General features: G+C 46.1%; 33 non-coding genes and 32 pseudogenes across 33 annotated transcripts; all 65 read left to right on the top strand.

Annotated features, from left to right (window-relative positions):
• Window positions 1–64: 64 nt before the first annotated feature.
• LOC132877349 (5S ribosomal RNA) lies at window positions 65–183 on the top strand. The gene has a single exon (XR_009653029.1). It is a non-coding gene; the product is annotated as a 5S ribosomal RNA (ribosomal RNA).
• Window positions 184–613: 430 nt separating this feature from the next.
• LOC132878031 (5S ribosomal RNA) lies at window positions 614–732 on the top strand. The gene has a single exon (XR_009653685.1). It is a non-coding gene; the product is annotated as a 5S ribosomal RNA (ribosomal RNA).
• Window positions 733–854: 122 nt separating this feature from the next.
• Window positions 855–973, top strand: LOC132878478 (5S ribosomal RNA; annotated as a pseudogene).
• Window positions 974–1,085: 112 nt separating this feature from the next.
• On the top strand, window positions 1,086–1,204 carry LOC132879946 (5S ribosomal RNA; annotated as a pseudogene).
• Window positions 1,205–1,882: 678 nt separating this feature from the next.
• LOC132877348 (5S ribosomal RNA) lies at window positions 1,883–2,001 on the top strand. The gene has a single exon (XR_009653028.1). It is a non-coding gene; the product is annotated as a 5S ribosomal RNA (ribosomal RNA).
• A 440-nt stretch (window positions 2,002–2,441) lies between these two features.
• LOC132877347 (5S ribosomal RNA) lies at window positions 2,442–2,560 on the top strand. Its single transcript, XR_009653027.1, has one exon. It is a non-coding gene; the product is annotated as a 5S ribosomal RNA (ribosomal RNA).
• Window positions 2,561–3,263: 703 nt separating this feature from the next.
• LOC132877346 (5S ribosomal RNA) lies at window positions 3,264–3,382 on the top strand. The gene has a single exon (XR_009653026.1). It is a non-coding gene; the product is annotated as a 5S ribosomal RNA (ribosomal RNA).
• A 430-nt stretch (window positions 3,383–3,812) lies between these two features.
• On the top strand, window positions 3,813–3,931 carry LOC132876225 (5S ribosomal RNA). The gene has a single exon (XR_009651953.1). It is a non-coding gene; the product is annotated as a 5S ribosomal RNA (ribosomal RNA).
• Window positions 3,932–4,053: 122 nt separating this feature from the next.
• LOC132878477 (5S ribosomal RNA) lies at window positions 4,054–4,172 on the top strand (annotated as a pseudogene).
• A 112-nt stretch (window positions 4,173–4,284) lies between these two features.
• Window positions 4,285–4,403, top strand: LOC132879945 (5S ribosomal RNA; annotated as a pseudogene).
• A 425-nt stretch (window positions 4,404–4,828) lies between these two features.
• Window positions 4,829–4,947, top strand: LOC132878832 (5S ribosomal RNA; annotated as a pseudogene).
• A 194-nt stretch (window positions 4,948–5,141) lies between these two features.
• LOC132880712 (5S ribosomal RNA) lies at window positions 5,142–5,260 on the top strand (annotated as a pseudogene).
• Window positions 5,261–5,439: 179 nt separating this feature from the next.
• On the top strand, window positions 5,440–5,558 carry LOC132879860 (5S ribosomal RNA; annotated as a pseudogene).
• A 117-nt stretch (window positions 5,559–5,675) lies between these two features.
• On the top strand, window positions 5,676–5,794 carry LOC132876245 (5S ribosomal RNA). The gene has a single exon (XR_009651971.1). It is a non-coding gene; the product is annotated as a 5S ribosomal RNA (ribosomal RNA).
• A 122-nt stretch (window positions 5,795–5,916) lies between these two features.
• Window positions 5,917–6,035, top strand: LOC132877344 (5S ribosomal RNA). The gene has a single exon (XR_009653025.1). It is a non-coding gene; the product is annotated as a 5S ribosomal RNA (ribosomal RNA).
• A 112-nt stretch (window positions 6,036–6,147) lies between these two features.
• LOC132879880 (5S ribosomal RNA) lies at window positions 6,148–6,266 on the top strand (annotated as a pseudogene).
• A 117-nt stretch (window positions 6,267–6,383) lies between these two features.
• On the top strand, window positions 6,384–6,502 carry LOC132877945 (5S ribosomal RNA). The gene has a single exon (XR_009653603.1). It is a non-coding gene; the product is annotated as a 5S ribosomal RNA (ribosomal RNA).
• Window positions 6,503–6,624: 122 nt separating this feature from the next.
• Window positions 6,625–6,743, top strand: LOC132878654 (5S ribosomal RNA; annotated as a pseudogene).
• Window positions 6,744–7,188: 445 nt separating this feature from the next.
• LOC132876214 (5S ribosomal RNA) lies at window positions 7,189–7,307 on the top strand. Its single transcript, XR_009651942.1, has one exon. It is a non-coding gene; the product is annotated as a 5S ribosomal RNA (ribosomal RNA).
• A 122-nt stretch (window positions 7,308–7,429) lies between these two features.
• On the top strand, window positions 7,430–7,548 carry LOC132878476 (5S ribosomal RNA; annotated as a pseudogene).
• Window positions 7,549–7,660: 112 nt separating this feature from the next.
• LOC132879944 (5S ribosomal RNA) lies at window positions 7,661–7,779 on the top strand (annotated as a pseudogene).
• A 728-nt stretch (window positions 7,780–8,507) lies between these two features.
• Window positions 8,508–8,626, top strand: LOC132877342 (5S ribosomal RNA). The gene has a single exon (XR_009653023.1). It is a non-coding gene; the product is annotated as a 5S ribosomal RNA (ribosomal RNA).
• Window positions 8,627–8,810: 184 nt separating this feature from the next.
• Window positions 8,811–8,929, top strand: LOC132880711 (5S ribosomal RNA; annotated as a pseudogene).
• Window positions 8,930–9,046: 117 nt separating this feature from the next.
• LOC132876243 (5S ribosomal RNA) lies at window positions 9,047–9,165 on the top strand. The gene has a single exon (XR_009651970.1). It is a non-coding gene; the product is annotated as a 5S ribosomal RNA (ribosomal RNA).
• Window positions 9,166–9,287: 122 nt separating this feature from the next.
• On the top strand, window positions 9,288–9,406 carry LOC132878475 (5S ribosomal RNA; annotated as a pseudogene).
• A 114-nt stretch (window positions 9,407–9,520) lies between these two features.
• Window positions 9,521–9,639, top strand: LOC132881312 (5S ribosomal RNA; annotated as a pseudogene).
• Window positions 9,640–9,756: 117 nt separating this feature from the next.
• On the top strand, window positions 9,757–9,875 carry LOC132877341 (5S ribosomal RNA). Its single transcript, XR_009653022.1, has one exon. It is a non-coding gene; the product is annotated as a 5S ribosomal RNA (ribosomal RNA).
• Window positions 9,876–9,992: 117 nt separating this feature from the next.
• Window positions 9,993–10,111, top strand: LOC132877340 (5S ribosomal RNA). Its single transcript, XR_009653021.1, has one exon. It is a non-coding gene; the product is annotated as a 5S ribosomal RNA (ribosomal RNA).
• Window positions 10,112–10,233: 122 nt separating this feature from the next.
• On the top strand, window positions 10,234–10,352 carry LOC132878334 (5S ribosomal RNA; annotated as a pseudogene).
• Window positions 10,353–10,474: 122 nt separating this feature from the next.
• LOC132877339 (5S ribosomal RNA) lies at window positions 10,475–10,593 on the top strand. The gene has a single exon (XR_009653019.1). It is a non-coding gene; the product is annotated as a 5S ribosomal RNA (ribosomal RNA).
• A 127-nt stretch (window positions 10,594–10,720) lies between these two features.
• Window positions 10,721–10,839, top strand: LOC132877338 (5S ribosomal RNA). Its single transcript, XR_009653018.1, has one exon. It is a non-coding gene; the product is annotated as a 5S ribosomal RNA (ribosomal RNA).
• A 112-nt stretch (window positions 10,840–10,951) lies between these two features.
• On the top strand, window positions 10,952–11,070 carry LOC132879755 (5S ribosomal RNA; annotated as a pseudogene).
• A 117-nt stretch (window positions 11,071–11,187) lies between these two features.
• On the top strand, window positions 11,188–11,306 carry LOC132877846 (5S ribosomal RNA). Its single transcript, XR_009653510.1, has one exon. It is a non-coding gene; the product is annotated as a 5S ribosomal RNA (ribosomal RNA).
• A 122-nt stretch (window positions 11,307–11,428) lies between these two features.
• Window positions 11,429–11,547, top strand: LOC132878264 (5S ribosomal RNA; annotated as a pseudogene).
• A 122-nt stretch (window positions 11,548–11,669) lies between these two features.
• On the top strand, window positions 11,670–11,788 carry LOC132877337 (5S ribosomal RNA). The gene has a single exon (XR_009653017.1). It is a non-coding gene; the product is annotated as a 5S ribosomal RNA (ribosomal RNA).
• Window positions 11,789–11,910: 122 nt separating this feature from the next.
• LOC132877336 (5S ribosomal RNA) lies at window positions 11,911–12,029 on the top strand. The gene has a single exon (XR_009653016.1). It is a non-coding gene; the product is annotated as a 5S ribosomal RNA (ribosomal RNA).
• A 224-nt stretch (window positions 12,030–12,253) lies between these two features.
• LOC132880710 (5S ribosomal RNA) lies at window positions 12,254–12,372 on the top strand (annotated as a pseudogene).
• Window positions 12,373–12,489: 117 nt separating this feature from the next.
• Window positions 12,490–12,608, top strand: LOC132878472 (5S ribosomal RNA; annotated as a pseudogene).
• Window positions 12,609–12,720: 112 nt separating this feature from the next.
• Window positions 12,721–12,839, top strand: LOC132879754 (5S ribosomal RNA; annotated as a pseudogene).
• A 117-nt stretch (window positions 12,840–12,956) lies between these two features.
• Window positions 12,957–13,075, top strand: LOC132878626 (5S ribosomal RNA; annotated as a pseudogene).
• A 122-nt stretch (window positions 13,076–13,197) lies between these two features.
• Window positions 13,198–13,316, top strand: LOC132877944 (5S ribosomal RNA). The gene has a single exon (XR_009653602.1). It is a non-coding gene; the product is annotated as a 5S ribosomal RNA (ribosomal RNA).
• A 440-nt stretch (window positions 13,317–13,756) lies between these two features.
• On the top strand, window positions 13,757–13,875 carry LOC132881401 (5S ribosomal RNA). Its single transcript, XR_009654036.1, has one exon. It is a non-coding gene; the product is annotated as a 5S ribosomal RNA (ribosomal RNA).
• Window positions 13,876–13,997: 122 nt separating this feature from the next.
• Window positions 13,998–14,116, top strand: LOC132878471 (5S ribosomal RNA; annotated as a pseudogene).
• A 350-nt stretch (window positions 14,117–14,466) lies between these two features.
• Window positions 14,467–14,585, top strand: LOC132877335 (5S ribosomal RNA). The gene has a single exon (XR_009653015.1). It is a non-coding gene; the product is annotated as a 5S ribosomal RNA (ribosomal RNA).
• A 117-nt stretch (window positions 14,586–14,702) lies between these two features.
• On the top strand, window positions 14,703–14,821 carry LOC132877334 (5S ribosomal RNA). The gene has a single exon (XR_009653014.1). It is a non-coding gene; the product is annotated as a 5S ribosomal RNA (ribosomal RNA).
• A 122-nt stretch (window positions 14,822–14,943) lies between these two features.
• Window positions 14,944–15,062, top strand: LOC132879482 (5S ribosomal RNA; annotated as a pseudogene).
• A 122-nt stretch (window positions 15,063–15,184) lies between these two features.
• LOC132877968 (5S ribosomal RNA) lies at window positions 15,185–15,303 on the top strand. The gene has a single exon (XR_009653625.1). It is a non-coding gene; the product is annotated as a 5S ribosomal RNA (ribosomal RNA).
• A 127-nt stretch (window positions 15,304–15,430) lies between these two features.
• LOC132877333 (5S ribosomal RNA) lies at window positions 15,431–15,549 on the top strand. The gene has a single exon (XR_009653013.1). It is a non-coding gene; the product is annotated as a 5S ribosomal RNA (ribosomal RNA).
• Window positions 15,550–15,661: 112 nt separating this feature from the next.
• LOC132879752 (5S ribosomal RNA) lies at window positions 15,662–15,780 on the top strand (annotated as a pseudogene).
• A 117-nt stretch (window positions 15,781–15,897) lies between these two features.
• On the top strand, window positions 15,898–16,016 carry LOC132877845 (5S ribosomal RNA). Its single transcript, XR_009653509.1, has one exon. It is a non-coding gene; the product is annotated as a 5S ribosomal RNA (ribosomal RNA).
• A 122-nt stretch (window positions 16,017–16,138) lies between these two features.
• On the top strand, window positions 16,139–16,257 carry LOC132878262 (5S ribosomal RNA; annotated as a pseudogene).
• Window positions 16,258–16,379: 122 nt separating this feature from the next.
• On the top strand, window positions 16,380–16,498 carry LOC132877331 (5S ribosomal RNA). Its single transcript, XR_009653011.1, has one exon. It is a non-coding gene; the product is annotated as a 5S ribosomal RNA (ribosomal RNA).
• Window positions 16,499–16,620: 122 nt separating this feature from the next.
• Window positions 16,621–16,739, top strand: LOC132878597 (5S ribosomal RNA; annotated as a pseudogene).
• Window positions 16,740–16,948: 209 nt separating this feature from the next.
• Window positions 16,949–17,067, top strand: LOC132880709 (5S ribosomal RNA; annotated as a pseudogene).
• A 184-nt stretch (window positions 17,068–17,251) lies between these two features.
• Window positions 17,252–17,370, top strand: LOC132880707 (5S ribosomal RNA; annotated as a pseudogene).
• A 117-nt stretch (window positions 17,371–17,487) lies between these two features.
• Window positions 17,488–17,606, top strand: LOC132876242 (5S ribosomal RNA). The gene has a single exon (XR_009651969.1). It is a non-coding gene; the product is annotated as a 5S ribosomal RNA (ribosomal RNA).
• A 122-nt stretch (window positions 17,607–17,728) lies between these two features.
• LOC132878470 (5S ribosomal RNA) lies at window positions 17,729–17,847 on the top strand (annotated as a pseudogene).
• A 114-nt stretch (window positions 17,848–17,961) lies between these two features.
• On the top strand, window positions 17,962–18,080 carry LOC132881311 (5S ribosomal RNA; annotated as a pseudogene).
• A 117-nt stretch (window positions 18,081–18,197) lies between these two features.
• Window positions 18,198–18,316, top strand: LOC132877330 (5S ribosomal RNA). Its single transcript, XR_009653010.1, has one exon. It is a non-coding gene; the product is annotated as a 5S ribosomal RNA (ribosomal RNA).
• A 117-nt stretch (window positions 18,317–18,433) lies between these two features.
• Window positions 18,434–18,552, top strand: LOC132878011 (5S ribosomal RNA). The gene has a single exon (XR_009653666.1). It is a non-coding gene; the product is annotated as a 5S ribosomal RNA (ribosomal RNA).
• Window positions 18,553–18,674: 122 nt separating this feature from the next.
• On the top strand, window positions 18,675–18,793 carry LOC132879480 (5S ribosomal RNA; annotated as a pseudogene).
• A 122-nt stretch (window positions 18,794–18,915) lies between these two features.
• LOC132877329 (5S ribosomal RNA) lies at window positions 18,916–19,034 on the top strand. The gene has a single exon (XR_009653009.1). It is a non-coding gene; the product is annotated as a 5S ribosomal RNA (ribosomal RNA).
• A 127-nt stretch (window positions 19,035–19,161) lies between these two features.
• On the top strand, window positions 19,162–19,280 carry LOC132877328 (5S ribosomal RNA). The gene has a single exon (XR_009653008.1). It is a non-coding gene; the product is annotated as a 5S ribosomal RNA (ribosomal RNA).
• A 112-nt stretch (window positions 19,281–19,392) lies between these two features.
• Window positions 19,393–19,511, top strand: LOC132879751 (5S ribosomal RNA; annotated as a pseudogene).
• Window positions 19,512–19,628: 117 nt separating this feature from the next.
• LOC132877844 (5S ribosomal RNA) lies at window positions 19,629–19,747 on the top strand. The gene has a single exon (XR_009653508.1). It is a non-coding gene; the product is annotated as a 5S ribosomal RNA (ribosomal RNA).
• The last annotated feature ends 48 nt before the right edge of the window (window positions 19,748–19,795 follow it).

Raw genomic sequence — 19,795 nt, 5'->3', positions numbered from 1 at the left:
GCAAGAATTTTCCTTCTGGGCGCAAGGCAAGGCAAGAAAAACGGCACATTTCCAACTAACTGTTGCTTATGGCCAAACCACTCTGACAACGCCTGATCCCGTCTGATCTCAGAAGCTAAACAGAGTTGGGCCTGGTTAGTACTTGAGTGGGAGACTGCCTAGGAATACCAGGTACTGTAAGCATTTTATTTTGTCTTCTTGCAGAAATCTGTTTGAATTTTCCTTCTGCTCGCAAGGCAAGAATTTTCCTTCTGGGCGCAAGGCAAGGCAAGGCAAGGCAAGGCAAGGCAAGGCAAGGCAAGGCAAGGCAAGGCAAGGCAAGGCAAGGCAAGGCAAGGCAAGGCAAGGCAAGGCAAGGCGCACATTTCCAGACTGTTGTTTACGTCCAAACCACTCTGACAATGCCTGATCCTGTCTGATCTGAGACGCTAAACAGAGTTGGGCCTGGTTAGTACTTGAGTGTGAGACTGCCTAGGAATACCAGGTACTGTAAGCATTTTATTTTGTCTCCTTGCAGAAATCTGTTTGAATTTTCCTTCTGCTCGCAAGGCAAGAATTTTCCTTCTGGTCGCAAGGCAAGGCAAGAAAAACGGCACATTTCCAACTAACTGTTGCTTACGGCCAAACCACTCTGACAACGCCTAATCCCGTCTGATCTCAGAAGCTAAACAGAGTTGGGCCTGGGTAGTACTTGAGTGGGAGACTGCCTAGGAATACCAGGTACTGTAAGCATTTTATTTTGTCTTCTAGCAGAAATCTGTTTGAATTTTCCTTCTGCTCGCAAGGCAAGAATTTTCCTTCTGGGCGCAAGGCAAGGCAAGGCAAGAAAAACGGCACATTTCCAACTAACTGTTGCTTATGGCCAAACCACTCTGACAACGCCTGATCCCGTCTGATGTCAGAAGCTAAACAGAGTTGGGCCTGGTTAGTACTTGAGTGGGAGACTGCCTAGGAATACCAGGTACTGTAAGCATTTTATTTTGTCTTCTTGCAGAAATCTGTTTGAATTTTCCTTCTGGTCGCAAGGCAAGAATTTTCCTTCTGATCGCAAGGCAAGAAAAATGGCACATTTCCAACAAGCTGTTGCTTACGGCCAAACCACTCTAACAACGCCTGATCCTGTCAGATCTCAGAAACTAAACAGAGTTGGGCCTGTTTAGTACTTGAGTGGGAGACTGCCTAGTAATACCAGGTACTGTAAGCATTTTATTTTGTCTTCTTGCAGAAATCTGTTTGAATTTTCCTTCTGCTCGCAAGGCAAGAATTTTCCTTCTGGGCGCAAGGCAAGGCAAGGCAAGGCAAGGCAAGGCAAGGCAAGGCAAGGCAAGGCACACATTTCCAGACTGTTGTTTACGTCCAAACCACTCTGACAATGCCTGATCCTGTCTGATCTGAGAAGCTAAACAGAGTTGGGCCTGGTTAGTACTTGAGTGTGAGACTGCCTAGGAATACCAAGTACTGTAAGCATTTTATTTTGTCTCCTTGCAGAAATCTGTTTGAATTTTCCTTCTGCTCGCAAGGCAAGAATTTTCCTTCTGGGCGCAAGGCAAGGCAAGGCAAGGCAAGGCAAGGCAAGGCAAGGCAAGGCAAGGCAAGGCAAGGCAAGGCAAGGCAAGGCAAGGCAAGGCGCACATTTCCAGACTGTTGTTTACGTCCAAACCACTCTGACAATGCCTGATCCTGTCTGATCTGAGAAGCTAAACAGAGTTGGGCCTGGTTAGTACTTGAGTGTGAGACTGCCTAGGAATACCAAGTACTGTAAGCATTTTATTTTGTCTCCTTGCAGAAATCTGTTTGAATTTTCCTTCTGCTCGCAAGGCAAGAATTTTCCTTCTGGGCGCAAGGCAAGGCAAGAAAAACGGCACATTTCCAACTAACTGTTGCTTATGGCCAAACCACTCTGACAACGCCTGATCCCGTCTGATCTCAGAAGCTAAACAGAGTTGGGCCTGGTTAGTACTTGAGTGGGAGACTGCCTAGGAATACCAGGTACTGTAAGCATTTTATTTTGTCTTCTTGCAGAAATCTGTTTGAATTTTCCTTCTGCTCGCAAGGCAAGAATTTTCCTTCTGGGCGCAAGGCAAGGCAAGGCAAGGCAAGGCAAGGCAAGGCAAGGCAAGGCAAGGCAAGGCAAGGCAAGGCAAGGCAAGGCAAGGCAAGGCAAGGCAAGGCAAGGCAAGGCAAGGCGCACATTTCCAGACTGTTGTTTACGTCCAAACCACTCTGACAATGCCTGATCCTGTCTGATCTGAGAAGCTAAACAGAGTTGGGCCTGGTTAGTACTTGAGTGTGAGACTGCCTAGGAATACCAAGTACTGTAAGCATTTTATTTTGTCTCCTTGCAGAAATCTGTTTGAATTTTCCTTCTGCTCGCAAGGCAAGAATTTTCCTTCTGGGCGCAAGGCAAGGCAAGAAAAACGGCACATTTCCAACTAACTGTTGCTTATGGCCAAACCACTCTGACAACGCCTGATCCCGTCTGATCTCAGAAGCTAAACAGAGTTGGGCCTGGTTAGTACTTGAGTGGGAGACTGCCTAGGAATACCAGGTACTGTAAGCATTTTATTTTGTCTTCTTGCAGAAATCTGTTTGAATTTTCCTTCTGCTCGCAAGGCAAGAATTTTCCTTCTGGGCGCAAGGCAAGGCAAGGCAAGGCAAGGCAAGGCAAGGCAAGGCAAGGCAAGGCAAGGCAAGGCAAGGCAAGGCAAGGCAAGGCAAGGCAAGGCAAGGCAAGGCAAGGCGCACATTTCCAGACTGTTGTTTACGTCCAAACCACTCTGACAATGCCTGATCCTGTCTGATCTGAGAAGCTAAACAGAGTTGGGCCTGGTTAGTACTTGAGTGTGAGACTGCCTAGGAATACCAAGTACTGTAAGCATTTTATTTTGTCTCCTTGCAGAAATCTGTTTGAATTTTCCTTCTGCTCGCAAGGCAAGAATTTTCCTTCTGGGCGCAAGGCAAGGCAAGGCAAGGCAAGGCAAGGCAAGGCAAGGCAAGGCAAGGCAAGGCACACATTTCCAGACTGTTGTTTACGTCCAAACCACTCTGACAATGCCTGATCCTGTCTGATCTGAGAAGCTAAACAGAGTTGGGCCTGGTTAGTACTTGAGTGTGAGACTGCCTAGGAATACCAAGTACTGTAAGCATTTTATTTTGTCTCCTTGCAGAAATCTGTTTGAATTTTCCTTCTGCTCGCAAGGCAAGAATTTTCCTTCTGGGCGCAAGGCAAGGCAAGAAAAACGGCACATTTCCAACTAACTGTTGCTTATGGCCAAACCACTCTGACAACGCCTGATCCCGTCTGATCTCAGAAGCTAAACAGAGTTGGGCCTGGTTAGTACTTGAGTGGGAGACTGCCTAGGAATACCAGGTACTGTAAGCATTTTATTTTGTCTTCTTGCAGAAATCTGTTTGAATTTTCCTTCTGCTCGCAAGGCAAGAATTTTCCTTCTGGGCGCAAGGCAAGGCAAGGCAAGGCAAGGCAAGGCAAGGCAAGGCAAGGCAAGGCAAGGCAAGGCAAGGCAAGGCAAGGCAAGGCAAGGCAAGGCAAGGCAAGGCGCACATTTCCAGACTGTTGTTTACGTCCAAACCACTCTGACAATGCCTGATCCTGTCTGATCTGAGACGCTAAACAGAGTTGGGCCTGGTTAGTACTTGAGTGTGAGACTGCCTAGGAATACCAGGTACTGTAAGCATTTTATTTTGTCTCCTTGCAGAAATCTGTTTGAATTTTCCTTCTGCTCGCAAGGCAAGAATTTTCCTTCTGGTCGCAAGGCAAGGCAAGAAAAACGGCACATTTCCAACTAACTGTTGCTTACGGCCAAACCACTCTGACAACGCCTGATCCCGTCTGATCTCAGAAGCTAAACAGAGTTGGGCCTGGGTAGTACTTGAGTGGGAGACTGCCTAGGAATACCAGGTACTGTAAGCATTTTATTTTGTCTTCTAGCAGAAATCTGTTTGAATTTTCCTTCTGCTCGCAAGGCAAGAATTTTCCTTCTGGGCGCAAGGCAAGGCAAGGCAAGAAAAACGGCACATTTCCAACTAACTGTTGCTTATGGCCAAACCACTCTGACAACGCCTGATCCCGTCTGATGTCAGAAGCTAAACAGAGTTGGGCCTGGTTAGTACTTGAGTGGGAGACTGCCTAGGAATACCAGGTACTGTAAGCATTTTATTTTGTCTTCTTGCAGAAATCTGTTTGAATTTTCCTTCTGGTCGCAAGGCAAGAATTTTCCTTCTGATCGCAAGGCAAGAAAAATGGCACATTTCCAACAAGCTGTTGCTTACGGCCAAACCACTCTAACAACGCCTGATCCTGTCAGATCTCAGAAACTAAACAGAGTTGGGCCTGTTTAGTACTTGAGTGGGAGACTGCCTAGTAATACCAGGTACTGTAAGCATTTTATTTTGTCTTCTTGCAGAAATCTGTTTGAATTTTCCTTCTGCTCGCAAGGCAAGAATTTTCCTTCTGGGCGCAAGGCAAGGCAAGGCAAGGCAAGGCAAGGCAAGGCAAGGCAAGGCAAGGCAAGGCAAGGCAAGGCAAGGCAAGGCAAGGCAAGGCAAGGCAAGGCGCACATTTCCAGACTGTTGTTTACGTCCAAACCACTCTGACAATGCCTGATCCTGTCTGATCTGAGAAGCTAAACAGAGTTGGGCCTGGTTAGTACTTGAGTGTGAGACTGCCTAGGAATACCAAGTACTGTAAGCATTTTATTTTGTCTCCTTGCAGAAATCTGTTTGAATTTTCCTTCTGCTCGCAAGGCAAGAATTTTCCTTCTGGGCGCAAGGCAAGGCAAGAAAAACGGCACATTTCCAACTAACTGTTGCTTATGGCCAAACCACTCTGACAACGTCTGATCCTGTCTGATCTCAGAAGCTAAACAGAGTTGGGCCTGGTTAGTACTTGAGTGGGAGACTGCCTAGGAATACCAGGTACTGTAAGCATTTTATTTTGTCTTCTTGCAGAAATCTGTTTGAATTTTCCTTCTGCTCGCAAGGCAAGAATTTTCCTTCTGGGCGCAAGGCAAGGCAAGGCAAGGCAAGGCAAGGCAAGGCAAGGCAAGGCAAGGCAAGGCAAGGCAAGGCAAGGCAAGGCAAGGCAAGGCAAGGCAAGGCAAGGCGCACATTTCCAGACTGTTGTTTACGTCCAAACCACTCTGACAATGCCTGATCCTGTCTGATCTGAGAAGCTAAACAGAGTTGGGCCTGGTTAGTACTTGAGTGTGAGACTGCCTAGGAATACCAGGTACTGTAAGCATTTTATTTTGTCTCCTTGCAGAAATCTGTTTGAATTTTCCTTCTGCTCGCAAGGCAAGAATTTTCCTTCTGGGCGCAAGGCAAGGCAAGGCAAGGCAAGGCAAGGCAAGGCAAGGCAAGGCAAGGCAAGGCAAGGCAAGGCAAGGCAAGGCAAGGCAAGGCGCACATTTCCAGACTGTTGTTTACGTCCAAACCACTCTGACAATGCCTGATCCTGTCTGATCTGAGAAGCTAAACAGAGTTGGGCCTGGTTAGTACTTGAGTGGGAGACTGCCTAGGAATACCAGGTATTGTAAGCATTTTATTTTGTCTCCTTGCAGAAATCTGTTTGAATTTTCCTTCTGCTCGCAAGGCAAGAATTTTCCTTCTGGTCGCAAGGCAAGGCAAGAAAAACGGCACATTTCCAACTAACTGTTGCTTACGGCCAAACCACTCTGACAACGCCTGATCCCGTCTGATCTCAGAAGCTAAACAGAGTTGGGCCTGGTTAGTACTTGAGTGGGAGACTGCCTAGGAATACCAGGTACTGTAAGCATTTTATTTTGTCTTCTAGCAGAAATCTGTTTGAATTTTCCTTCTGCTCGCAAGGCAAGAATTTTCCTTCTGGGCGCAAGGCAAGGCAAGGCAAGAAAAACGGCACATTTCCAACTAACTGTTGCTTATGGCCAAACCACTCTGACAACGCCTGATCCCGTCTGATCTCAGAAGCTAAACAGAGTTGGGCCTGGTTAGTACTTGAGTGGGAGACTGCCTAGGAATACCAGGTACTGTAAGCATTTTATTTTGTCTTCTTGCAGAAATCTGTTTGAATTTTCCTTCTGGTCGCAAGGCAAGAATTTTCCTTCTGATCGCAAGGCAAGAAAAATGGCACATTTCCAACAAGCTGTTGCTTACGGCCAAACCACTCTGACAACGCCTGATCCTGTCAGATCTCAGAAACTAAACAGAGTTGGGCCTGTTTAGTACTTGAGTGGGAGACTGACTAGTAATACCAGGTACTGTAAGCATTTTATTTTGTCTTCTTGCAGTAATCTGTTTGAATTTTCCTTCTGCTCGCAAGGCAAGAATTTTCCTTCTGGTCGCAAGGCAAGGCAAGAAAAACGGCACATTTCCAACTAACTGTTGCTTATGGCCAAACCACTCTGACAACGCCTGATCCCGTCTGATCTCAGAAGCTAAACAGAGTTGGGCCTGGTTAGTACTTGAGTGGGAGACTGCCTAGGAATGCCAGGTACTGTAAGCATTTTATTTTGTCTTCTAGCAGAAATCTGTTTGAATTTTCCTTCTGCTGGCAAGGCAAGAATTTTCCTTCTGGGCGCAAGGCAAGGCAAGGCAAGAAAAACGGCACATTTCCAACTAACTGTTGCTTATGGCCAAACCACTCTAACAACGCCTGATCCCGTCTGATCTCAGAAGCTAAACAGAGTTGGGCTTGGTTAGTACTTGAGTGGGAGACTGCCTAGGAATACCAGGTACTGTAAGCATTTTATTTTGTCTTCTTGCAGAAATCTGTTTGAATTTTCCTTCTGCTCGCAAGGCAAGAATTTTCCTTCTGGGCGCAAGGCAAGGCAAGGCAAGGCAAGGCAAGGCAAGGCAAGGCAAGGCAAGGCAAGGCAAGGCAAGGCAAGGCAAGGCAAGGCAAGGCAAGGCAAGGCAAGGCAAGGCAAGGCAAGGCGCACATTTCCAGACTGTTGTTTACGTCCAAACCACTCTGACAATGCCTGATCCTGTCTGATCTGAGACGCTAAACAGAGTTGGGCCTGGTTAGTACTTGAGTGTGAGACTGCCTAGGAATACCAGGTACTGTAAGCATTTTATTTTGTCTCCTTGCAGAAATCTGTTTGAATTTTCCTTCTGCTCGCAAGGCAAGAATTTTCCTTCTGGTCGCAAGGCAAGGCAAGAAAAACGGCACATTTCCAACTAACTGTTGCTTACGGCCAAACCACTCTGACAACGCCTGATCCCGTCTGATCTCAGAAGCTAAACAGAGTTGGGCCTGGGTAGTACTTGAGTGGGAGACTGCCTAGGAATACCAGGTACTGTAAGCATTTTATTTTGTCTTCTAGCAGAAATCTGTTTGAATTTTCCTTCTGCTCGCAAGGCAAGAATTTTCCTTCTGGGCGCAAGGCAAGGCAAGGCAAGAAAAACGGCACATTTCCAACTAACTGTTGCTTATGGCCAAACCACTCTGACAACGCCTGATCCCGTCTGATGTCAGAAGCTAAACAGAGTTGGGCCTGGTTAGTACTTGAGTGGGAGACTGCCTAGGAATACCAGGTACTGTAAGCATTTTATTTTGTCTTCTTGCAGAAATCTGTTTGAATTTTCCTTCTGGTCGCAAGGCAAGAATTTTCCTTCTGATCGCAAGGCAAGAAAAATGGCACATTTCCAACAAGCTGTTGCTTACGGCCAAACCACTCTAACAACGCCTGATCCTGTCAGATCTCAGAAACTAAACAGAGTTGGGCCTGTTTAGTACTTGAGTGGGAGACTGCCTAGTAATACCAGGTACTGTAAGCATTTTATTTTGTCTTCTTGCAGAAATCTGTTTGAATTTTCCTTCTGCTCGCAAGGCAAGAATTTTCCTTCTGGGCGCAAGGCAAGGCAAGGCAAGGCAAGGCAAGGCAAGGCAAGGCAAGGCAAGGCAAGGCAAGGCAAGGCAAGGCAAGGCAAGGCAAGGCAAGGCAAGGCAAGGCAAGGCGCACATTTCCAGACTGTTGTTTACGTCCAAACCACTCTGACAATGCCTGATCCTGTCTGATCTGAGAAGCTAAACAGAGTTGGGCCTGGTTAGTACTTGAGTGTGAGACTGCCTAGGAATACCAAGTACTGTAAGCATTTTATTTTGTCTCCTTGCAGAAATCTGTTTGAATTTTCCTTCTGCTCGCAAGGCAAGAATTTTCCTTCTGGGCGCAAGGCAAGGCAAGGCAAGGCAAGGCAAGGCAAGGCAAGGCAAGGCAAGGCAAGGCAAGGCAAGGCAAGGCAAGGCAAGGCACACATTTCCAGACTGTTGTTTACGTCCAAACCACTCTGACAATGCCTGATCCTGTCTGATCTGAGAAGCTAAACAGAGTTGGGCCTGGTTAGTACTTGAGTGTGAGACTGCCTAGGAATACCAAGTACTGTAAGCATTTTATTTTGTCTCCTTGCAGAAATCTGTTTGAATTTTCCTTCTGCTCGCAAGGCAAGAATTTTCCTTCTGGGCGCAAGGCAAGGCAAGAAAAACGGCACATTTCCAACTAACTGTTGCTTATGGCCAAACCACTCTGACAACGCCTGATCCCGTCTGATCTCAGAAGCTAAACAGAGTTGGGCCTGGTTAGTACTTGAGTGGGAGACTGCCTAGGAATACCAGGTACTGTAAGCATTTTATTTTGTCTTCTTGCAGAAATCTGTTTGAATTTTCCTTCTGCTCGCAAGGCAAGAATTTTCCTTCTGGGCGCAAGGCAAGGCAAGGCAAGGCAAGGCAAGGCAAGGCAAGGCAAGGCAAGGCAAGGCAAGGCAAGGCAAGGCAAGGCAAGGCAAGGCAAGGCACACATTTCCAGACTGTTGTTTACGTCCAAACCACTCTGACAATGCCTGATCCTGTCTGATCTGAGAAGCTAAACAGAGTTGGGCCTGGTTAGTACTTGAGTGTGAGACTGCCTAGGAATACCAGGTACTGTAAGCATTTTATTTTGTCTCCTTGCAGAAATCTGTTTGAATTTTCCTTCTGCTCGCAAGGCAAGAATTTTCCTTCTGGTCGCAAGGCAAGGCAAGAAAAACGGCACATTTCCAACTAACTGTTGCTTACGGCCAAACCACTCTGACAACGCCTGATCCCGTCTGATCTCAGAAGCTAAACAGAGTTGGGCCTGGTTAGTACTTGAGTGGGAGACTGCCTAGGAATACCAGGTACTGTAAGCATTTTATTTTGTCTTCTAGCAGAAATCTGTTTGAATTTTCCTTCTGCTCGCAAGGCAAGAATTTTCCTTCTGGGCGCAAGGCAAGGCAAGGCAAGAAAAACGGCACATTTCCAACTAACTGTTGCTTATGGCCAAACCACTCTGACAACGCCTGATCCCGTCTGATGTCAGAAGCTAAACAGAGTTGGGCCTGGTTAGTACTTGAGTGGGAGACTGCCTAGGAATACCAGGTACTGTAAGCATTTTATTTTGTCTTCTTGCAGAAATCTGTTTGAATTTTCCTTCTGGTCGCAAGGCAAGAATTTTCCTTCTGATCGCAAGGCAAGGCAAGAAAAACGGCACATTTCCAGACTATTGCTTATGTCCAAACCACTCTGACAATGCCTGATCCTGTCTGATCTGAGAAGCTAAACAGAGTTGGGCCTGTTTAGTACTTGAGTGGGAGACTGCCTAGTAATACCAGGTACTGTAAGCATTTTATTTTGTCTTCTTGCAGAAATCTGTTTGAATTTTCCTTCTGCTCGCAAGGCAAGAATTTTCCTTCTGGTCGCAAGGCAAGGCAAGAAAAACGGCACATTTCCAACTAACTGTTGCTTATGGCCAAACCACTCTGACAACGCCTGATCCCGTCTGATCTCAGAAGCTAAACAGAGTTGGGCCTGGTTAGTACTTGAGTGGGAGACTGCCTAGGAATACCAGGTACTGTAAGCATTTTATTTTGTCTTCTAGCAGAAATCTGTTTGAATTTTCCTTCTGCTCGCAAGGCAAGAATTTTCCTTCTGGGCGCAAGGCAAGGCAAGAAAAACGGCACATTTCCAACTAACTGTTGCTTATGGCCAAACCACTCTGACAACGCCTGATCCCGTCTGATCTCAGAAGCTAAACAGAGTTGGGCCTGGTTAGTACTTGAGTGGGAGACTGCCTAGGAATACCAGGTACTGTAAGCATTTTATTTTGTCTTCTTGCAGAAATCTGTTTGAATTTTCCTTCTGCTAGCAAGGCAATAATTTTCCTTCTGGGCGCAAGGCAAGGCAAGGCAAGAAAAACGGCACATTTCCAACTAACTGTTGCTTATGGCCAAACCACTCTGACATCGCCTGATCCCGTCTGATCTCAGAAGCTAAACAGAGTTGGGCCTGGTTAGTACTTGAGTGGGAGACTGAATAGGAATACCAGGTACTGTAAGCATTTTATTTTGTCTTCTAGCAGAAATCTGTTTGAATTTTCCTTCTGCTCGCAAGGCAAGAATTTTCCTTCTGGGCGCAAGGCAAGGCAAGGCAAGAAAAACGGCACATTTCCAACTAACTGTTGCTTATGGCCAAACCACTCTGACAACGCCTGATCCCGTCTGATCTCAGAAGCTAAACAGAGTTGGGCCTGGTTAGTACTTGAGTGGGAGACTGCCTAGGAATACCAGGTACTGTAAGCATTTTATTTTGTCTTCTTGCAGAAATCTGTTTGAATTTTCCTTCTGCTCGCAAGGCAAGAATTTTCCTTCTGGGCGCAAGGCAAGGCAAGGCAAGGCAAGAAAAACGGCACATTTCCAACTAACTGTTGCTTATGGCCAAACCACTCTGACAACGCCTGATCCCGTCTGATCTCAGAAGCTAAACAGAGTTGGGCCTGGTTAGTACTTGAGTGGGAGACTGCCTAGGAATACCAGGTACTGTAAGCATTTTATTTTGTCTTCTAGCAGAAATCTGTTTGAATTTTCCTTCTGGTCGCAAGGCAAGAATTTTCCTTCTGGGCGCAAGGCAAGAAAAATGGCACATTTCCAACAAGCTGTTGCTTACGGCCAAACCACTCTGACAACGCCTGATCCTGTCAGATCTCAGAAACTAAACAGAGTTGGGCCTGTTTAGTACTTGAGTGGGAGACTGCCTAGTAATACCAGGTACTGTAAGCATTTTATTTTGTCTTCTTGCAGAAATCTGTTTGAATTTTCCTTCTGCTCGCAAGGCAAGAATTTTCCTTCTGGTCGCAAGGCAAGGCAAGAAAAACGGCACATTTCCAACTACCTGCTGCTTATGGCCAAACCACTCTGACAACGCCTGATCCCGTCTGATCTCAGAAGCTAAACAGAGTTGGGCCTGGATAGTACTTGAGTGGGAGACTGCCTAGGAATACCAGGTACTGTAAGCATTTTATTTTGTCTTCTAGCAGAAATCTGTTTGAATTTTCCTTCTGCTCGCAAGGCAAGAATTTTCCTTCTGGGCGCAAGGCAAGGCAAGGCAAGAAAAACGGCACATTTCCAACTCACTGTTGCTTATGGCCAAACCACTCTGACAACGCCTGATCCCGTCTGATCTCAGAAGCTAAACAGAGTTAGGCCTGGTTAGTACTTGAGTGGGAGACTGCCTAGGAATACCAGGTACTGTAAGCATTTTATTTTGTCTTCTTGCAGAAATCTGTTTGAATTTTCCTTCTGCTCGCAAGGCAAGAATTTTCCTTCTGGTCGCAAGGCAAGGCAAGGCAAGAAAAACGGCACATTTCCAACTAACTGTTGCTTATGGCCAAACCACTCTGACAACGCCTGATCCCGTCTGATCTCAGAAGCTAAACAGAGTTGGGCCTGGTTAGTACTTGAGTGGGAGACTGCCTAGGAATACCAGGTACTGTAAGCATTTTATTTTGTCTTCTAGCAGAAATCTGTTTGAATTTTCCTTCTGCTCGCAAGGCAAGAATTTTCCTTCTGGGCGCAAGGCAAGGCAAGGCAAGAAAAACGACACATTTCCAACTAACTGTTGCTTATGGCCAAACCACTCTGACAACGCCTGATCCCGTCTGATCTCAGAAGCTAAACAGAGTTGGGCCTGGTTAGTACTTGAGTGGGAGACTGCCTAGGAATACCAGGTACTGTAAGCATTTTATTTTGTCTTCTTGCAGAAATCTGTTTGAATTTTCCTTCTGCTCGCAAGGCAAGAATTTTCCTTCTGGGCGCAAGGCAAGGCAAGGCAAGGCAAGGCAAGGCAAGGCAAGGCAAGGCAAGGCAAGGCAAGGCAAGGCAAGGCAAGGCAAGGCAAGGCAAGGCAAGGCAAGGCAAGGCAAGGCAAGGCAAGGCAAGGCAAGGCGCACATTTCCAGACTGTTGTTTACGTCCAAACCACTCTGACAATGCCTGATCCTGTCTGATCTGAGAAGCTAAACAGAGTTGGGCCTGGTTAGTACTTGAGTGTGAGACTGCCTAGGAATACCAGGTACTGTAAGCATTTTATTTTGTCTCCTTGCAGAAATCTGTTTGAATTTTCCTTCTGCTCGCAAGGCAAGAATTTTCCTTCTGGGCGCAAGGCAAGGCAAGAAAAACGGCACATTTCCAACTAACTGTTGCTTATGGCCAAACCACTCTGACAACGCCTGATCCCGTCTGATGTCAGAAGCTAAACAGAGTTGGGCCTGGTTAGTACTTGAGTGGGAGACTGCCTAGGAATACCAGGTACTGTAAGCATTTTATTTTGTCTTCTTGCAGAAATCTGTTTGAATTTTCCTTCTGGTCGCAAGGCAAGAATTTTCCTTCTGATCGCAAGGCAAGAAAAATGGCACATTTCCAACAAGCTGTTGCTTACGGCCAAACCACTCTGACAACGCCTGATCCTGTCAGATCTCAGAAACTAAACAGAGTTGGGCCTGTTTAGTACTTGAGTGGGAGACTGCCTAGTAATACCAGGTACTGTAAGCATTTTATTTTGTCTTCTTGCAGAAATCTGTTTGAATTTTCCTTCTGCTCGCAAGGCAAGAATTTTCCTTCTGGTCGCAAGGCAAGGCAAGAAAAACGGCACATTTCCAACTAACTGTTGCTTATGGCCAAACCACTCTGACAACGCCTGATCCTGTCTGATCTCAGAAGCTAAACAGAGTTGGGCCTGGTTAGTACTTGAGTGGGAGACTGCCTAGGAATACCAGGTACTGTGAGCATTTTATTTTGTCTTCTTGCAGAAATCTGTTTGAATTTTCCTTCTGCTCGCAAGGCAAGAATTTTCCTTCTGGGCGCAAGGCAAGGCAAGGCAAGAAAAACGGCACATTTCCAACTAACTGTTGCTTATGGCCAAACCACTCTGACAACGCCTGATCCCGTCTGATCTCAGAAGCTAAACAGAGTTGGGCCTGGTTAGTACTTGAGTGGGAGACTGCCTAGGAATGCCAGGTACTGTAAGCATTTTATTTTGTCTTCTTGCAGAAATCTGTTTGAATTTTCCTTCTGCTCGCAAGGCAAGAATTTTCCTTCTGGGCGCAAGGCAAGGCAAGGCAAGGCAAGGCAAGGCAAGGCAAGGCAAGGCAAGGCAAGGCAAGGCAAGGCAAGGCAAGGCAAGGCAAGGCAAGGCAAGGCAAGGCAAGGCAAGGTGCACATTTCCAGACTGTTGTTTACGTCCAAACCACTCTGACAATGCCTGATCCTGTCTGATCTGAGACGCTAAACAGAGTTGGGCCTGGTTAGTACTTGAGTGTGAGACTGCCTAGGAATACCAGGTACTGTAAGCATTTTATTTTGTCTCCTTGCAGAAATCTGTTTGAATTTTCCTTCTGCTCGCAAGGCAAGAATTTTCCTTCTGGTCGCAAGGCAAGGCAAGAAAAACGGCACATTTCCAACTAACTGTTGCTTACGGCCAAACCACTCTGACAACGCCTGATCCCGTCTGATCTCAGAAGCTAAACAGAGTTGGGCCTGGGTAGTACTTGAGTGGGAGACTGCCTAGGAATACCAGGTACTGTAAGCATTTTATTTTGTCTTCTAGCAGAAATCTGTTTGAATTTTCCTTCTGCTCGCAAGGCAAGAATTTTCCTTCTGGGCGCAAGGCAAGGCAAGGCAAGAAAAACGGCACATTTCCAACTAACTGTTGCTTATGGCCAAACCACTCTGACAACGCCTGATCCCGTCTGATGTCAGAAGCTAAACAGAGTTGGGCCTGGTTAGTACTTGAGTGGGAGACTGCCTAGGAATACCAGGTACTGTAAGCATTTTATTTTGTCTTCTTGCAGAAATCTGTTTGAATTTTCCTTCTGGTCGCAAGGCAAGAATTTTCCTTCTGATCGCAAGGCAAGGCAAGAAAAACGGCACATTTCCAGACTATTGCTTATGTCCAAACCACTCTGACAATGCCTGATCCTGTCTGATCTGAGAAGCTAAACAGAGTTGGGCCTGTTTAGTACTTGTGTGGGAGACTGCCTAGTAATACCAGGTACTGTAAGCATTTTATTTTGTCTTCTTGCAGAAATCTGTTTGAATTTTCCTTCTGCTCGCAAGGCAAGAATTTTCCTTCTGGTCGCAAGGCAAGGCAAGAAAAACGGCACATTTCCAACTAACTGTTGCTTATGGCCAAACCACTCTGACAACGCCTGATCCCGTCTGATCTCAGAAGCTAAACAGAGTTGGGCCTGGTTAGTACTTGAGTGGGAGACTGCCTAGGAATACCAGGTACTGTAAGCATTTTATTTTGTCTTCTAGCAGAAATCTGTTTGAATTTTCCTTCTGCTCGCAAGGCAAGAATTTTCCTTCTGGGCGCAAGGCAAGGCAAGAAAAACGGCACATTTCCAACTAACTGTTGCTTATGGCCAAACCACTCTGACAACGCCTGATCCCGTCTGATCTCAGAAGCTAAACAGAGTTGGGCCTGGTTAGTACTTGAGTGGGAGACTGCCTAGGAATACCAGGTACTGTAAGCATTTTATTTTGTCTTCTTGCAGAAATCTGTTTGAATTTTCCTTCTGCTCGCAAGGCAAGAATTTTCCTTCTGGGCGCAAGGCAAGGCAAGGCAAGAAAAACGGCACATTTCCAACTAACTGTTGCTTATGGCCAAACCACTCTGACATCGCCTGATCCCGTCTGATCTCAGAAACTAAACAGAGTTGGGCCTGGTTAGTACTTGAGTGGGAGACTGAATAGGAATACCAGGTACTGTAAGCATTTTATTTTGTCTTCTAGCAGAAATCTGTTTGAATTTTCCTTCTGCTCGCAAGGCAAGAATTTTCCTTCTGGGCGCAAGGCAAGGCAAGGCAAGAAAAACGGCACATTTCCAACTAACTGTTGCTTATGGCCAAACCACTCTGACAACGCCTGATCCCGTCTGATCTCAGAAGCTAAACAGAGTTGGGCCTGATAAGTACTTGAGTGGGAGACTGCCTAGGAATACCAGGTACTGTAAGCATTTTATTTTGTCTTCTTGCAGAAATCTGTTTGAATTTTCCTTCTGCTCGCAAGGCAAGAATTTTCCTTCTGGGCGCAAGGCAAGGCAAGGCAAGGCAAGAAAAACGGCACATTTCCAACTAACTGTTGCTTATGGCCAAACCACTCTGACAACGCCTGATCCCGTCTGATCTCAGAAGCTAAACAGAGTTGGGCCTGGTTAGTACTTGAGTGGGAGACTGCCTAGGAATACCAGGTACTGTAAGCATTTTATTTTGTCTTCTAGCAGAAATCTGTTTGAATTTTCCTTCTGGTCGCAAGGCAAGAATTTTCCTTCTGGGCGCAAGGCAAGAAAAATGGCACATTTCCAACAAGCTGTTGCTTACGGCCAAACCACTCTGACAACGCCTGATCCTGTCAGATCTCAGAAACTAAACAGAGTTGGGCCTGTTTAGTACTTGAGTGGGAGACTGCCTAGTAATACCAGGTACTGTAAGCATTTTATTTTGTCTTCTTGCAGAAATCTATTTGAATTTTCCTTCTGCTCGCAAGGCAAGAATTTTCCTTCTGGTCGCAAGGCAAGGCAAGAAAAACGGCACATTTCCAACTAACTGCTGCTTATGGCCAAACCACTCTGACAACGCCTGATCCCGTCTGATCTCAGAAGCTAAACAGAGTTGGGCCTGGATAGTACTTGAGTGGGAGACTGCCTAGGAATACCAGGTACTGTAAGCATTTTATTTTGTCTTCTAGCAGAAATCTGTTTGAATTTTCCTTCTGCTCGCAAGGCAAGAATTTTCCTTCTGGGCGCAAGGCAAGGCAAGGCAAGAAAAACGGCACATTTCCAACTCACTGTTGCTTATGGCCAAACCACTCTGACAACGCCTGATCCCGTCTGATCTCAGAAGCTAAACAGAGTTAGGCCTGGTTAGTACTTGAGTGGGAGACTGCCTAGGAATACCAGGTACTGTAAGCATTTTATTTTGTCTTCTTGCAGAAATCTGTTTGAATTTTCCTTCTGCTCGCAAGGCAAGAATTTTCCTTCTGGTCGCAAGGCAAGGCAAGGCAAGAAAAACGGCACATTTCCAACTAACTGTTGCTTATGGCCAAACCACTCTGACAACGCCTGATCCCGTCTGATCTCAGAAGCTAAACAGAGTTGGGCCTGGTTAGTACTTGAGTGGGAGACTGCCTAGGAATACCAGGTACTGTAAGCATTTTATTTTGTCTTCTAGCAGAAATCTGTTTGAATTTTCCTTCTGCTCGCAAGGCAAGAATTTTCCTTCTGGGCGCAAGGCAAGGCAAGGCAAGAAAAACGACACATTTCCAACTAACTGTTGCTTATGGCCAAACCACTCTGACAACGCCTGATCCCGTCTGATTTCAGAAGCTAAACAGAGTTGGGCCTGGTTAGTACTTGAGTGGGATACTGCCTAGGAATACCAGGTACTGTAAGCATTTTATTTTGTCTTCTTGCAGAAATCTGTTTGAATTTTCCTTCTGCTCGCAAGGCAAGAATTTTCCTTCTGGGCGCAAGGCAAGGCAAGGCAAGGCAAGGCAAGGCAAGGCAAGGCAAGGCAAGGCAAGGCAAGGCAAGGCAAGGCAAGGCAAGGCAAGGCAAGGCAAGGCAAGGCAAGGCAAGGCAAGGCGCACATTTCCAGACTGTTGTTTACGTCCAAACCACTCTGACAATGCCTGATCCTGTCTGATCTGAGAAGCTAAACAGAGTTGGGCCTGGTTAGTACTTGAGTGTGAGACTGCCTAGGAATACCAGGTACTGTAAGCATTTTATTTTGTCTCCTTGCAGAAATCTGTTTGAATTTTCCTTCTGCTCGCAAGGCAAGAATTTTCCTTCTGGGCGCAAGGCAAGGCAAGGCAAGGCAAGGCAAGGCAAGGCAAGGCAAGGCAAGGCAAGGCAAGGCAAGGCAAGGCAAGGCAAGGCAAGGCAAGGCGCACATTTCCAGACTGTTGTTTACGTCCAAACCACTCTGACAATGCCTGATCCTGTCTGATCTGAGAAGCTAAACAGAGTTGGGCCTGGTTAGTACTTGAGTGTGAGACTGCCTAGGAATACCAGGTACTGTAAGCATTTTATTTTGTCTCCTTGCAGAAATCTGTTTGAATTTTCCTTCTGCTCGCAAGGCAAGAATTTTCCTTCTGGTCGCAAGGCAAGGCAAGAAAAACGGCACATTTCCAACTAACTGTTGCTTACGGCCAAACCACTCTGACAACGCCTGATCCCGTCTGATCTCAGAAGCTAAACAGAGTTGGGCCTGGTTAGTACTTGAGTGGGAGACTGCCTAGGAATACCAGGTACTGTAAGCATTTTATTTTGTCTTCTAGCAGAAATCTGTTTGAATTTTCCTTCTGCTCGCAAGGCAAGAATTTTCCTTCTGGGCGCAAGGCAAGGCAAGGCAAGAAAAACGGCACATTTCCAACTAACTGTTGCTTATGGCCAAACCACTCTGACAACGCCTGATCCCGTCTGATGTCAGAAGCTAAACAGAGTTGGGCCTGGTTAGTACTTGAGTGGGAGACTGCCTAGGAATACCAGGTACTGTAAGCATTTTATTTTGTCTTCTTGCAGAAATCTGTTTGAATTTTCCTTCTGGTCGCAAGGCAAGAATTTTCCTTCTGATCGCAAGGCAAGGCAAGAAAAACGGCACATTTCCAGACTATTGCTTATGTCCAAACCACTCTGACAATGCCTGATCCTGTCTGATCTGAGAAGCTAAACAGAGTTGGGCCTGTTTAGTACTTGAGTGGGAGACTGCCTAGTAATACCAGGTACTGTAAGCATTTTATTTTGTCTTCTTGCAGAAATCTGTTTGAATTTTCCTTCTGCTCGCAAGGCAAGAATTTTCCTTCTGGTCGCAAGGCAAGGCAAGAAAAACGGCACATTTCCAACTAACTGTTGCTTATGGCCAAACCACTCTGACAACGCCTGATCCCGTCTGATCTCAGAAGCTAAACAGAGTTGGGCCTGGTTAGTACTTGAGTGGGAGACTGCCTAGGAATACCAGGTACTGTAAGCATTTTATTTTGTCTTCTAGCAGAAATCTGTTTGAATTTTCCTTCTGCTCGCAAGGCAAGAATTTTCCTTCTGGGCGCAAGGCAAGGCAAGAAAAACGGCACATTTCCAACTAACTGTTGCTTATGGCCATACCACTCTGACAACGCCTGATCCCGTCTGATCTCAGAAGCTAAACAGAGTTGGGCCTGGTTAGTACTTGAGTGGGAGACTGCCTAGGAATACCAGGTACTGTAAGCATTTTATTTTGTCTTCTTGCAGAAATCTGTTTGAATTGTCCTTCTGCTCGCAAGGCAAGAATTTTCCTTCTGGGCGCAAGGCAAGGCAAGGCAAGAAAAACGGCACATTTCCAACTAACTGTTGCTTATGGCCAAACCACTCTGACATCGCCTGATCCCGTCTGATCTCAGAAACTAAACAGAGTTGGGCCTGGTTAGTACTTGAGTGGGAGACTGAATAGGAATACCAGGTACTGTAAGCATTTTATTTTGTCTTCTAGCAGAAATCTGTTTGAATTTTCCTTCTGCTCGCAAGGCAAGAATTTTCCTTCTGGGCGCAAGGCAAGGCAAGGCAAGAAAAACGGCACATTTCCAACTAACTGTTGCTTATGGCCAAACCACTCTGACAACGCCTGATCCCGTCTGATCTCAGAAGCTAAACAGAGTTGGGCCTGGTTAGTACTTGAGTGGGAGACTGCCTAGGAATACCAGGTACTGTAAGCATTTTATTTTGTCTTCTTGCAGAAATCTGTTTGAATTTTCCTTCTGCTCGCAAGGCAAGAATTTTCCTTCTGGGCGCAAGGCAAGGCAAGGCAAGGCAAGAAAAACGGCACATTTCCAACTAACTGTTGCTTATGGCCAAACCACTCTGACAACGCCTGATCCCGTCTGATCTCAGAAGCTAAACAGAGTTGGGCCTGGTTAGTACTTGAGTGGGAGACTGCCTAGGAATACCAGGTACTGTAAGCATTTTATTTTGTCTTCTAGCAGAAATCTGTTTGAATTTTCCTTCTGGTCGCAAGGCAAGAATTTTCCTTCTGGGCGCAAGGCAAGAAAAATGGCACATTTCCAACAAGCTGTTGCTTACGGCCAAACCACTCTGACAACGCCTGATCCTGTCAGATCTCAGAAACTAAACAGAGTTGGGCCTGTTTAGTACTTGAGTGGGAGACTGCCTAGTAATACCAGGTACTGTAAGCATTTTATTTTGTCTTCTTGCAGAAATCTGTTTGAATTTTCCTTCTGCTCGCAAGGCAAGAATTTTCCTTCTGGTCGCAAGGCAAGGCAAGAAAAACGGCACATTTCCAACTAACTGCTGCTTATGGCCAAACCACTCTGACAACGCCTGATCCCGTCTGATCTCAGAAGCTAAACAGAGTTGGGCCTGGATAGTACTTGAGTGGGAGACTGCCTAGGAATACCAGGTACTGTAAGCATTTTATTTTGTCTTCTAGCAGAAATCTGTTTGAATTTTCCTTCTGCTC

The sequence above is a fragment of the Neoarius graeffei genome (assembly GCF_027579695.1).
Source record: "Neoarius graeffei isolate fNeoGra1 chromosome 18 unlocalized genomic scaffold, fNeoGra1.pri SUPER_18_unloc_1, whole genome shotgun sequence".
NCBI lineage: Eukaryota > Metazoa > Chordata > Actinopteri > Siluriformes > Ariidae > Neoarius > Neoarius graeffei.
This window is presented reverse-complemented; position numbering and strand designations above follow the sequence as displayed.